The 13636-nt window shown below is 38.7% G+C and overlaps 1 protein-coding gene and 1 non-coding gene across 2 annotated transcripts in view; one reads left to right on the top strand and one right to left on the bottom strand.

The window, feature by feature from the left end:
- The window catches only part of LOC139939773 (hyccin-like), a 157741-nt gene extending 148743 nt beyond the window's left edge, over positions 1–8998 (bottom strand). Inside the window, exon 1 of the mRNA XM_071935886.1 lies at positions 8863–8998. The gene's annotated coding sequence lies outside the window, so the exon portion shown is untranslated. The remainder of the gene's footprint in view (positions 1–8862) is intronic.
- Positions 8999–10096: 1098 nt separating this feature from the next.
- Positions 10097–10178, top strand: Trnas-cga (transfer RNA serine (anticodon CGA)). Its single transcript has one exon. It is a non-coding gene; the product is annotated as a tRNA-Ser (tRNA).
- The last annotated feature ends 3458 nt before the right edge of the window (positions 10179–13636 follow it).

Raw genomic sequence — 13636 nt, 5'->3', positions numbered from 1 at the left:
GGGTTTACAAATTCAGGGTAAAAGCATGATGCATCATTTTACAAGTTTGACGTTATGTCCATGACGCTAAAAATAACCAAAAATGTAATGTCCATGATGCTCTATTAAGACGTGTAACAAGAACGTTGACAGGCTTTCTTAAAAATATTATTACTGTTCATGTTAACTACTTCCCTGTTCACAAAATAAAAAGGTATTCTAAAAGTTTCTAAATTGAGTGTTGTACCCCGTAATGTCCATGACGCTCCTTAGCAATGCTCTGACTCCTTAATAATTAATTCAATTTTTTTCCAAAGACATAGTATCACTTGACTTACTAGAACACCAGATATTAATATCAAACACAAAACTATAAATCAAAGCTACTTGGTGTGTTTCCCAACTGACCAACAAAGTTCTACAAATGTCTCCAAACGTAATGTCCATGTATGACGTGGAATTGCCCATTATAGGTCTCTTGGAGACATTCAATTTGACACAGCTCATTTGTTGGGGGTCGGGTCATGCAAACCCAAGTTATGACAGGTCAAAGTTTAAAAATTGTTTCCATTAATAAAAAGTGTGATTTTATGTACTGAAATTATGTGGCATACAAATTATGCGTTACTTATTTTAAAAAGAAACATTTTTAATGAAATTTGTTTAATTTATTTGTTTCATTCATTTTTTTTAATAATAAATAAGAATGTCGGCACCATACAAACTCGGCACCGACCTTTTATCGACTAACAAACGCGGCACCAAGCAATATCACCTCGAAGAGTCAAGTTGTTTTAAAAAAAATAAAGTAACGTAGGCTACGTGTAAACTTTTTACAAAATAAAAAGAATGGTTGATTGTTAGTAGCTTTGTTAAACGCTGTTAATGGCAAAATAGGGCCTACTAGTTATGGTAGTTTCAAGATTATAAGTATTCCAAACTTTCGAGGAAATTTGGGCCCCCAGGAAATTAACCCTCCGCACACGAAAACTATATTCCAATAACAATAACATTTGTAATGTTATTACTAACAACTTTGTAACAGGATCAAGCTTTTTATGGGACTATGGTGGGACTGAACTTTTACATCAAAAATGAGGCATACCACGCAGTGTGAAAATCAAACTTTTTCAACTAGGTGCCGAGTTTGTATTTGTACATGTGCCGAGTTTGTGGGTGCCGAGTTTGCAAGGTTCCGAGTTTGTAGGTGACCAGTTTGCAAGGTGCCGAGTTTGCAAGGTGCCGAGTTTGCAAGGTGCCGAGTTTGTAGGTGCCGAGTTTGCAAGGTGCCGAGTTTGCAAGGTGCCGAGTTTGCAGGTGCCAAGTTTGCAAGTAAGGTACCGAAGTGACTGGTACCCGTGAAAACTGGTAAGAGGAGGATACAAACTGTGAAGAATAGATCTCTGACAAATTACCAATTAGTGTTCAGTGTCTTTAAAGGGTAGGCCTATTACTTTTTCCTAACAAAAAACACAATGTCCACAGATTTACATTAAGCTTTCACAGTTTGAAGATTATGATAGTAGAAAGCTTCCCTTGAAATTTTACTTATTGAGGTGATGTAGCTTTTGAGAAATGAGTAAAAGTAATAATTTTCGTCTCAGTTTTAGCATAAAAACGTGTTTTGGTATAATATCATAAATGGTTAAGGGGATTTTACGTGCTAAAATCATTTTGGTCTCATGAGACCAAAATGATTTTGTGACCTGTTTTACTCATTTCTCAAAAACTACACAACCTTAGTTAGTAATAATCGAAGGGAAGCTTTCCACTATCTTCAAACCCTGTAAGTTTATTGCAAATCTGTGGACATTTTGAAAAAGTACCCGAATCCTTTAATAAAGAGAAAATATAACAGATTGGTTTCAACCATGGAGGTAGAAATGCTGAAACCGAACATGGCTGGTGTGACATGAAAACAGATTAATAAGCAGTGTTTGTGCTTCAACTTGAAGCATCAAGGGGGGTGGGAAGCCCAGGTTGGACTCTTCCGTTGCATGCAACGTGACGGAGCTTGGGGGTATAAAAAATAAAGGGTCCGTACCATATCGTAGTGTCATACGTTATCGACCCCAACTTTGATTCCCATTTACCGCGAAATTGTGCAAGCTGCACCAGTGACAGTAGCTATGCAGTTTACTCACGGTCTGTAATTTCATCAGGCTTAATCATGCTGAGAATAAAGTTTCCTGTCGTTGGTTATGCTCAAACATTTATAAAATGATTGATTTTTGGTACTATCACTAGTGCATTATTATGCCAACATTCAAATGAGTCAAAGAAACATCATCCAACCTTGAAAGTTCAAAACAAAATTACTATCCCGACCTAGATTGAGTTTCATTCTGCTTTAGTCACTAGATGGATCATGTGAGGTGGTTACTATTTGGGACTCTATGGTGTGCAAATGTGGGGAAAATATTAAAATATTTTAAGTGAAAATGACAACAATTTTTTTATTTTATTTAATACTGCATACTGTAATAAATTCCGATAAGCGTAATAAATATTAAGTCTACATTAAAGAGAAAATATCATAGATTGCATTTTTATATGCTCGTCTTCCTAAAAACGCCCTCTATCGGCCATTGTCAACACCGCGACTACGCGCCCCCGTGCATCCAGCTTCCCCGTCTTCACGATTGCATCAAATGCACGTCTTCCTAAAACGCCCTCTATCGGCTGCTTCACCTACCTCACCACCACGTCACACTTTGACTCCCTACGACCCTTACATTTTATCTGTTGTCTTTAACAATCGCACACAGTACAACCACACACTAGAAGTACTAGTAGTATCCTGGTGTCATGTGTTTTCAGAAGGATAACAGGAAAAATTTTATAATCAAAAAATGAATGGTTCTTTTTCAAATCATCTATCCATTTTTGTTACAATAATACTTACACTTCATGGTGTGTTGAAATTTTTAAAGTTTTGGTTTTATGTTGCAAGAGACAGTCCGCCATTAACAGTGCTTATGCATGCACGACATTGGAGCAACGTCATATATCTTTTCACACCTTTCATTGGTTGGTATTTTATTGAATATTCAGAAGCTAGTATGGCGTGCAAAATAAATCAAAAATATTATTCAATTACTACTTAACAAATTTAATTACATTTTTGTCCTAAGGCTACTATATTACAATCCAGAGATATCATAAGGCATGAAAGTAAAACACCCCACCCCCCCTTGAAGCACACACACTTCATAACAATACGTTTTCCCCCATTTCAGACCAGTAATGTTTGGTTTCAGAAGACAAGAAACCAATCTATGATATTTTCTCTTTAATGTAGACTTAATATTTATTACGCTTATCGGAATTATTACAGGTTTTTTTTTTATGCAGTTAATCAAAAAAAAAATTTTTTGTCATTTTCAATTAAAATTATTATTTTAATTTTTTCCCCATATTGGCACACCATAGAATCCAAAATAGTAACCACCTCAAGTGATCCATCTAGTGACTAAAGCAGAATGAAACTCAATCTAGCAGATAGTATTTAAATTTTGTTTTGAACTTTCGAGGTTGGAATTGGATGATGTTAGCGAGTCTGTCAGAATGGCAGTTTTGTAAAACGTATCTGTTTGTGTGTGAAAAGTAGCTGATTCAGTTTTCCAGAAGAATAAAGATTAATAAATCCATAGAAAACAAAATATCTTGGAAAAAGCTGCAGTAAAATTGTGAAAAATTAAGTTTACTTTTGCATTTTCGAGACCAGATATTGACGCGTCTAAATTTCTGCCTGTCCATTTTGTCGACTGCCACAAGAAGGATTATTTTCACGAATACTGGAGGGTGCTCTTTCTTTCAAGATAATGTGTGAAACCAAAGTACATGATGTAGAATTTTGTCAACTTTCCAATAGTATTATTTTGAAATTATTCACGTAAATAAAAATGTAATTTTTGCCCAGTTTTTCGAACACATGAAATACAGACATATTATGTCGATTTTTCTCCTGAAAATGCTTCCAAATGACAAATTTATAGGTCATTACAGTTCTTTGACAGAAAGCTATTCGAAAGATTAGACTCTGAACTGGGTGTCTATGCACTTTTGTTTGTATTATTAACTATGCAAACAAGCGCACAGCAAATTTATGGAGAAGGTTCTTCAAGAAAAAACATCAAAATCAGGTGGTTGGTTAAACACAGCGCGACACTGCGCATTCAGACACATAGTCTTGGTTCCAAGACCATTGTGTTGCGCGGTCAAACACAACCATTGTTCCGATCTATGCACGCTCGGCAAAAACTGTACACGCTTGTAATGAATGTCATATGAACGTAGCGGGCGCTCCGTTTCTCTAATTTCCGGATCCAACCAAGAATATATCCGACACACCGTGTCTGCGCAAAAGGCCAATTCAATGGTCGTGTCCCCTGACTTAAAAATAGCGTATCAGCAAGCGTTGCTGCGTGTGTGTGGACACCAGTCTGTGAAAGATTGCGCAATTTTCTGATACACAAAAAATAGACCGAATAAGAAACACCTGGCGGTGACGTCCGCCCGGGGATTTATTGGGTTTAATTTAGAGAAGGTTAAAATAAATTACGTTCTGATGCCATTTTTTAGCTTCTTCCATTGTTCGAGGTTACATACAAGTTTTAAACTTCACTTTTATTAATATTTGTTTTAATAGATGTTAAATTTGCATCGGGGATAAAGAATGTTAATTTTGGTTTTTACCCATACACCGATGTGTGTTAGCACTGTATACTCAGTACTTTCCCGAGTCCTGTGAAAAAATATCACAGGCATGTTACTCGGGTGGGATTCGAACCCACGACCCTTGCAATTCTAGAGCAGTGTCTTACCAACTAGACTACCGAGGTTGCCCAGCAGCTAGAGGCAGTTCGAATCCTATGTTTTGGCAGCGGGTACCGCAACGATATAATAGATGTTAAATTTGCATCGGGGATAAAGAATATTAATTTTGGTTTTTACCCATACACCGATGTGTGTTAGCACTGTATACTCAGTACTTTCCCGAGTCCTGTGAAAAAATATCACAGGCATGTTAAAAATTGTTGTCGTGAGGGGTCTTGAGGGGTCGTAAGTTGTCGGTATTTAGTGCGACCCCTTGAAAATGTGTAAACAAAACACAATTATCACCTATTTTCCCATTGGTGTGAATACCAAGATCAATTTTGTCAAATTTATTATGTTTGATATATGCTCTTATGAATAAATCAGGAGCAGTTTCCACACTCTTTTAATCAGTAAGAAATTGACAGACTCAAAACGTCCCTCTGCCATGTTTAAATGAGGATAGCTTCTCCATTATACAAGCTATTGAAATAAAATAAACACCACTGGTTTGCTCTAGCCATCCTCTTTCCAATGGTATAAAACTTGTTGAGGTTTTGTGAAAAAGGGCAAATTTTGCCGGACTCCCTAATGATGTCTCCGTTTCTTTGAATCATTTGAATGTTGGCATAATATTAATAATACACTAGTGATTTGTACCAAAAATCAATCATTAGGTGTTCGGGCCAACAGCCCGGAACACCTCTTATTTTTGTTCGTTTTTTTTTTACTTCTTCTTCTTCTTCTTCTCAGCGTCCCTTGTCCGCTAACAAAAGCGCCTTTCCCAAATTCGTATGAACTTGAAACTTCACACATAGTTAGCGATTTATTAGGAGAAAAAAACGTGTGAGTTACGTCATGATGACGTCATCAATTCTTGAGTTATGAATATTCAAAGTTTATTAATTCAAAAAATCATAACTTTTGATCTACATGAGGGATTCTTACAATCGAAACATCATCGGAATCGTCATTGAAAACTCCGTAAACGCCCCACAGACATGACCCCATTTTGATGTTGTCTTCCGGCTCAAAAGAGAGGTTGAAAATTTCAAAATTCACGTCTAAAGAACAACGTAAATCCCCATTGGTATGTGCATAAACATTGCACGAAGCACATTGGCGATTTGCGTCGTCTAGAAATCCATGCGCCAATATGATCCCATTAAGTTGTCTGCGTTTTATGATTATATAGATTCTCAGCAACACATAAAAAGCAAAAACCAAATGAGATTTGAGTGGCGCTAACAAATATTACAGATCAAAAGTTCACAATACATGCCTATACTTATGCATTGCTGTGGCAACCGAAAGTGAGAAATATCCCACAATTTCAAAATGTTGGCAAACCATGAAGGGGATAGGGCTCCAAAACGAATTTTGATCAAGAGATAGACTGGACTTGTTTTTACAAATGGTGTTAGTTTAATGTTGGTTGGTAACTGTTGCCAAGGTCAAAGGTTACAAAGAATATGGGTGTTTTTTATATTTTCTGTCAAGAGCCAACTTCAGAGCCTTTTCAAGATTTTATTTAATGAACAAGGGCTCTTTCCGTTATGTTGGGGAAAACCACTTATAATATCTAGGCACATGTGATTGTCCCAAATTAATTATAGAGCCCTTGTTCATTTGATAAATGATGACATGGCTTTGAAGTTGGCTCTCCACAGAAAATATTGGTGTTTTGTAATACATTTTCTGTCAAGAACCAAATTCGAAGCCCTGTCAACATTTTATCGAATAAGGAAGGGCTCCATAATTAATTTGGGACAACCATATGTGCCTAGATATTATAAGTGGCTGTCCCAAACTGAAATGATAGAGCCCTTGTTCTTTAAATAAAATCTTGAAAAGGCTCTGAAGTTGGCTCTTGACGGAAATATAAAAAACACCCATATTCTTTGTAACCTTTGACCTTGGCAACAGTTACCAACCAACATTAAACTAACACCATTTGTAAAAACAAGTCCAGTCTATACCTTGACCAAAATTCATTTTGGAGACCTATCCCCTTCATGGTTTGCCAACATTTTGAAATTGGGGGATATTTGAACTTTGACCTCTATTTTCTCTCTGTGCCAACAAGATCCCACGCACTTTGCACTTAAATTTGTTTTAGGGATGCAAGCTCTTTCATTTGAACTTGTTTAATTCATGGGATCTTATAGGCGTGTTGAGTTATGAGGCGTTGAAAATGGCACGAGGGTACTGCTCGTCAAAGGTTCAGATGCGCGTAACATGATGCGCCAACCAGATCCCAATTTTTTTTTTTTACTTTTGTTATGAGCCCAACTGGAGGTTTAAAAAAATGTTTTACTTTTGTTGGGATGACCTTGGCGCACACTTTTGTGTTTACAGGGAATGTACTATTCGTTTCTCGAGGGCTTTTAGGCCGAAACTTTGATGACTGGTAACTCCAAAACCGAAAGCGTCAGCAAACTAAAATTTTGGATTTATTCGTTTGGTATGATGGTGTATCACTCTAATTTTTTAGAAGATCTGAGAACCCATGAATCACCACTTGGTACACTCTTACAGGCAGGGACTCTTAAATATTTTGAAGAAAAAAAATCTCTGGAATAACATAAGCCCTTTCAACTTTTCTCTAGTAGGAAAGGACGTTGCGTAAACTAATCTATTTCTACCTCCATGCACAGACATGGATGTTACAATACAAAACATTCAAAGAAAACAGAATGGTTAAAGCATAAGGCCCAAGCAATTAGGAGTGGTCTTGCTAAAATAAACTGCCGGATTAAACAAAACTTCAGTACAAACAAATCAATAAAACAATCCAGATTTTCATCTTCTTCTTCTCTTCATCCCTTGTCCTCGAACAAAAGCACACTTCCCAAACTCGTATGAACTTGAAACTTCGCACATAGTTAGATATGCATTAGGAGTGGAATAATGTGTTAGTTAGGTCATGATGACGTCATCCATTCTTGAGTAATAAAAATTCAAATTATTATTTCAAAAAATCATCGTTTTTGATCCACGTTTTTTTTTTTTACTTCTTTTTTAAAATATTATCAATAGAGCGCTAAAAAGCTTCATGAAGAATAGTCTTCGTTCAAGGCGGTTAAAACATACATGCCCCTTACAGTCTTTTCTTCAGTCGTCAGTCAATATTTCCTAAGTTCATATTTCCTAAACTACATAAGCTATTTTGACAATCTGTACATCATATGAAAGGGCTTTACGTACTTGACAGAAATGGATATGTTGGTGAACTTTCGTTGACCTTTTGACCTGTTTAAACGGGAAGTGACTGTGAAATGATTTGAAAGGGCGTGGTTTATTGTCTTTTAGGTCAAAATTAACATCCTTTGATGCTTTACCATCACACCATTCAAGTCTGGCAAAGGTCTGGTTTAAAACAAATATTACCGATGACGTCACCAAACATACACTTTTATTAGATGAAGTAATCATGTGGTTTTGACAGTTTTTGTAATTTGAATCATTTATTCAAAATCTTGAGAACAAAGCAAGGTGTAATATTTGTTTTTTAATCCAGGCTTTTACTCCCGGAAACCGAACACCTTGAGTTTGTTCACAAACTCTCAATCTCTAGTTTTATAAATGTTTGAGCATAAACCAACGACAGGAAACTTTATTCTCAGCATGATTAAGCCTGATGAAAATACAGACCATGAGTAAAATGCATAGCTTCTGTCACCGGTGCAGCTTGCACAACCTCGCGGTAAACGGGAATCAAAGTTGGGGTTCGAAAACATGAGGGTCGATAACGTATGACATGTATGCCGCTACGAGAGCGACCAAGTTACTTAAAACGTACGTGACCGCGACTCCGCCTCCGCGGAGGCGCAGATAGAGCTCCGAGTGTACCTTTATACTATAGTTACTCCAAAATGGATAGATGATTTGAAAAAAAATATTTAGTTTTTGATTGTGAACAATTTTCCTGTTATCCTACTGAAAACACATGACACCACTGGTGTCACCAGGATATTATGAATGAATGAGGATACCATTGCGAAAAAAATTCAAAAATCTGTTAAAAATATGTCACCTTACTCAGAAAGCTTAACTTTTACTCACTTGTTCCTTGTAGTAGGAAATCCAATCGCGCAGTGTTTAAAATTCTTAATTTTTCTTCTTTGGTGTTAATATTTTGAGAAAAGAAAATTGAAATTGACGTTTCTCACACGCACGTCGTGACTTGCTTGTAAGCACATCAGAGCCGTACTGCATTGATCACTACCGCCCTCTCGTGACAGCTGGAGACGTGACAGTCTGTTTTAATTTGCACTTGTTACGGCGCAAACTTCGTTTTCCTCTTGCTTTTTTGAACGCACGACTGGCTTGCGCAAATTTAGAAAGGGTAATAATTCAATGATTGCACCCGACGTAATTGCCAATTGCGGCATAATACTGTAACACAAAGCCATGCGCACGTTAGCTTACACTATCAATTGGTACATGATGATCACATCGGCAGTACAGAATTTCTGCTGATTTTCTGCAATAATTTATTCCATGGATATATAATGCACTAAGGAACACTAAGAATATATGAACGGAATTTTCAACTTCTCAAATCAGGTAAAAAATAATGAAAGTTTAAGTCAAATTTGTGTTCGCATTGTATTTGTAAAGAACATTTACCCAGGACGTCGGTGCAGTGGCACTGAGGAGGAGTCGGGGAGGTTTAGGTAGACGGAAAATTAAAGGAGACCCAGTAGTAGAGGACCCGATTTCGATTTGACATCTGACCCGACATCAAACATGAATTATGCATGCCATGTTTTATTCACACGACCAAAGTCCATGACGTAGGGTCCTCTACTGGGTCTCCTTTTCCGTCTACCGTAGAAAACAGCAGCTAGAGCTTCTGTCATCGCGCGGGCGGGCGTTGGATAGGAATCGAATCAGAGTTGGGGGTCAAAAACATTATGAGGGTCGAAACATGACCCTACGAGACCATCATGGGCTCCCGGCTCAGGCTCCGCGTGCTGATATCCGTGCAATACGCGCTGCTACATACAAAATACAGGTTAAATGCAAGCTGCGTACACAGCACGCGGAGCCTAAGCCGGAGCCCAAGCCGTGGTTTGAGAAAGGCCCTAGGTCATCATATAGAGGAACGATATTACGAGTTTACCTCATGCAACTCCAGCCGGACTGAGTGACACACTCAAAATTATTATTAATAATGTTTGGCACCTATTTCCGGTGTGAAAATCGTAGATTATTATTAATAATGTTTGGCGCCTTTTTCCGGTGTGAAAATCGTAGATGATTTATGTGTTATTGTTTTACATTGAATTCTGAAGTCGTGGTGGCCGAGTGGTTAAGGCGTTGGACTCGAAATCCAATGGGGTTTCCCCGCACAGGTTCGAATCCTGTCTACGACGGGCAATTTTCTTCACGCTTAGTTTTATATTTTTTTTTAACTTCACTACCTTTTATGGTTCCCGTTATGTAGAGTTACATTTTTCTGACCAATCTTCACAGTTTTTCAGTCAAAATCATTTTTTCATAAATGTTTATCGCTTCATATCAAGAGAGGGCACTGTTCGTGCTGGGATGGGCTAATCGCTTGCGCAGATTCTTGTTCAGGAAGTACGTCAGGTATGCAGTGCATAGAAACATGGTGCAGTGTGAGTGTGATGCATGATGGGATCGGGACTGAGCATTATTAAAGGCAGTGGACACTATTGGTAATTACTCAAAATAATTATTGGCATAAAACCTTACTTGGTGACGAGTAATGGGGAGAGATTGTGAGAAACGGCTCCCTCTGAAGTGCCATAGTTTTAGAGAAAGACGTAATTTTCCACGAATTTGATTTCAAGACCTCAGATTTAGAACTTGAGGTCTTGAAATCAACCATCTAACCGCACACAACTTCGTGTGACAAGGGTGTTTTTTTTCTTTCATTATTATCTCGCAAGTTCGATGACCGATTGAGCTCAAATTTTCACAGGCTTGTTATTTTATGCTTATGTTGAGATACACCGACTGTGAAGGCTAGTCTTTGACAATTACCAATATAGTCTTGATCAAGGCGCTATACAGCCAGCCGCGACCTGCAAAATCCCAGACCCCATCACTGAATTCCGCCAGCGCACCCCCATACATAACACAGTGCATATAATACGTGTACAGTGGATGTACATGTACACACACATACCCATTGTACATGTACATTACCATCTGCATGGTACACGTACCGTACTTCCGAAGTAGCGCCTTGATGGTTCTGTAAACTGCCAAATTTAAGGGCGGAGCTCATTATGCTAATGTTTACTAACAACCCGTTCTCATTGGTTGTTGGTTGACCTATAAACTCTCGCTGCGATGTCAATCACAACGTTATGCAAGCACATGCACGTGCTCCGACGTAAACAACAAGCCTTGTGGTTGCTGTGCAAAAAATTGCAATGGCGGCGGGCGCGAGGGAGAAATCCCTACCCTAAAACAAAGTTGTGTACTGTATACCAATGGTGTATAATTTGCATCAGTACATCGTGGCACAACTGCAGAAGCTTTCAACAATATAAAACAACCAGGTTTAATGCACCAATCGTGGATTTAGAAATAAGAAGGAAGAAAATTAGACCATACGGTGTGTGAAATGTGTTTGAGAAAGGATCACGGTGTCATGGGTTTCCAGCAATGGCTACTTGGTTAGAATTCTTAGATGTTGGGCATACCCATCCCCTTGAAGCACAAACACTTAATAACATTCTGTTTTCCCCATTTCAGACCACATGAGATAAGAAAACCAGCTATTTATTTTGTCCAGACATGTTTCTCGCGGTAAATCAAAGTTGGGGATCGAAAATAAATTATGTGTTGGTCGAAAACATACCAGACGGTAGAAGATGGCATGTGGCTGAACAACAACTACAAGTAAAGATCAATTTCATAAACTATACCCTTGCCATACTACTACACTACAACGTTACACTTATAAGTAAAGCAGCTTCCCATTCAGGGGGACAAATCTACCAGCTACATTGTTTGATGCTAATCCTCGTGTTAAAATGAAACGCAAGAACGGGGCCAAGGAACCCCTCCTCTCTTCGAAGTTGTTCGACACCGTACGACCGAGCGAGGCTTGTCCGGCTCACACCGGGTGCCCGTCCGGCAGCGCATTCAGACCCCTTAACACACCACGCCCATGTCCATACAGCTATCTAGCGTACAGCGTACACACACACGCATACACACATTGCACGTGGTATGGCATGATTGCTAGTCTGGTTCCCTGACCAAAGATTCCTTGACGTCTCTTGTTACAAATCTTAGGTCAGGTATCACCCACGGTTAAAAATGGAGCACGACGCAACTTGTCAGGGTCGGGGGTCATCTCCAGAGAAACCATGTCTGCACGTACTACTAGTTGCGATAACGTAACCCTCCTCCCAACGGCCGCCAGGCCGGAGGGTTACGAGATTATTTTGATCGTCAATTAATTACAAATTGGGTTCAACACGTATAATTTCGACAGCTAGTCACCAGATTTTGCCCCATTTTTACCACTTTTAAAAATCATGAAACATAATCCTCAACCAATGTCTAACGAACACTCAAGTCAAAACACCTTTTAAAAAATATTTTTGAAGAAAAAGGACAAAAACTTACCAGATACAGGTTTATATATTTTGAACTTGTCGCATCGCTTTGCAAACGCTTTATTTAGGCACAACGCCTGCATTGGCAATAACTGGCATAAAAACTCCTGGATCTACGGCCGACAGGACTGCTTGGATTCCTGTCAGCCAATATGAGAGTACAGTCAGTGACATCTTGGATAAATACGCACCTTGGAAAACGAGATCAGTCAAGGTCCGAACTGAAGTCTCCTGGTTCAATGATGATATTCGTACAGCGAGAAAGATCTGTCATCAACTGGAGCGGAAGTGGCGGAAAAATGGCAAATTGGCAATACAACGACAAGAATATCGCAACCAATGTAAAGTAGTTAGGAATTTGATCAACCAGGCAAAGATCATCCATTATTCATCTCAAGTACAAGAATCCTCAGGAGATCAAAAGAAGCTCTTCAAGATAATTGGTAAGTTGTTGCTCAAACCCAAAACCCCTGTCCTTCCATCCGCCTACAATGACCATGACTTAGCAAATGAGTTTCAGAAATTCTTTGTCACCAAGATTTCAGACATCCGCTCATCATTTTCATCAGTCCCTTACAACGTGCCGCAGACATTGCCACATCTTCAACCAGAGTGTAGACTATCTGTGTTTGAGCCTGCCACTGTTGCTGAGATTCAAAGGGTTATTATGAAATCTCCTTCAAAATCCTGTGAGCTGGGTCCAGTATCAACATCCATGATAAAGCAAAACATTGATATATTTGTACCCTACATCACTAAGCTTGTAAACGAATCTCTCAGTTCCGGTTGTTTCCCCGATAGCCTCAAAGTTTCCTACATCAGGCCGCTCATCAAGAAACCAAACCTGGACAAGGAGATATTCAAAAACTACAGACCGGTTGCAAACTTAAAATATCTTGGAAAAGTCATCGAACGAGTAGTGTCATCACGTATTTCTGATCACATTCATACTTTCAACCTGCCCGACGTGTTCCAGTCGGCATACAAGCCTTTCCATGGGACCGAGGCTGCATTAGTCCGTGTGAGCAACGATATTCTCTCTTCTATGGACAATGATGATAAGACAGAGTTCCTTTTATTTGGGTCACGTCAACAGTTAACTAAGGTTTCAGTGCCATACATCTCCATCGGTGATGCTAGGATAGCTCCCTCGCTGAAAGCTCGGAACTTGGGGGTTATTTTTGATTCATCGATGACACTTCAGCCACACATCAACAATATTGTTCGTTTAT

This window comes from Asterias amurensis, chromosome 7, assembly GCF_032118995.1.
Source record: "Asterias amurensis chromosome 7, ASM3211899v1".
Lineage (NCBI taxonomy): Eukaryota > Metazoa > Echinodermata > Asteroidea > Forcipulatida > Asteriidae > Asterias > Asterias amurensis.
The sequence above is the reverse complement of the archived record's forward strand: the minus strand, read 5'-3'. Positions and strand labels throughout refer to the sequence as shown.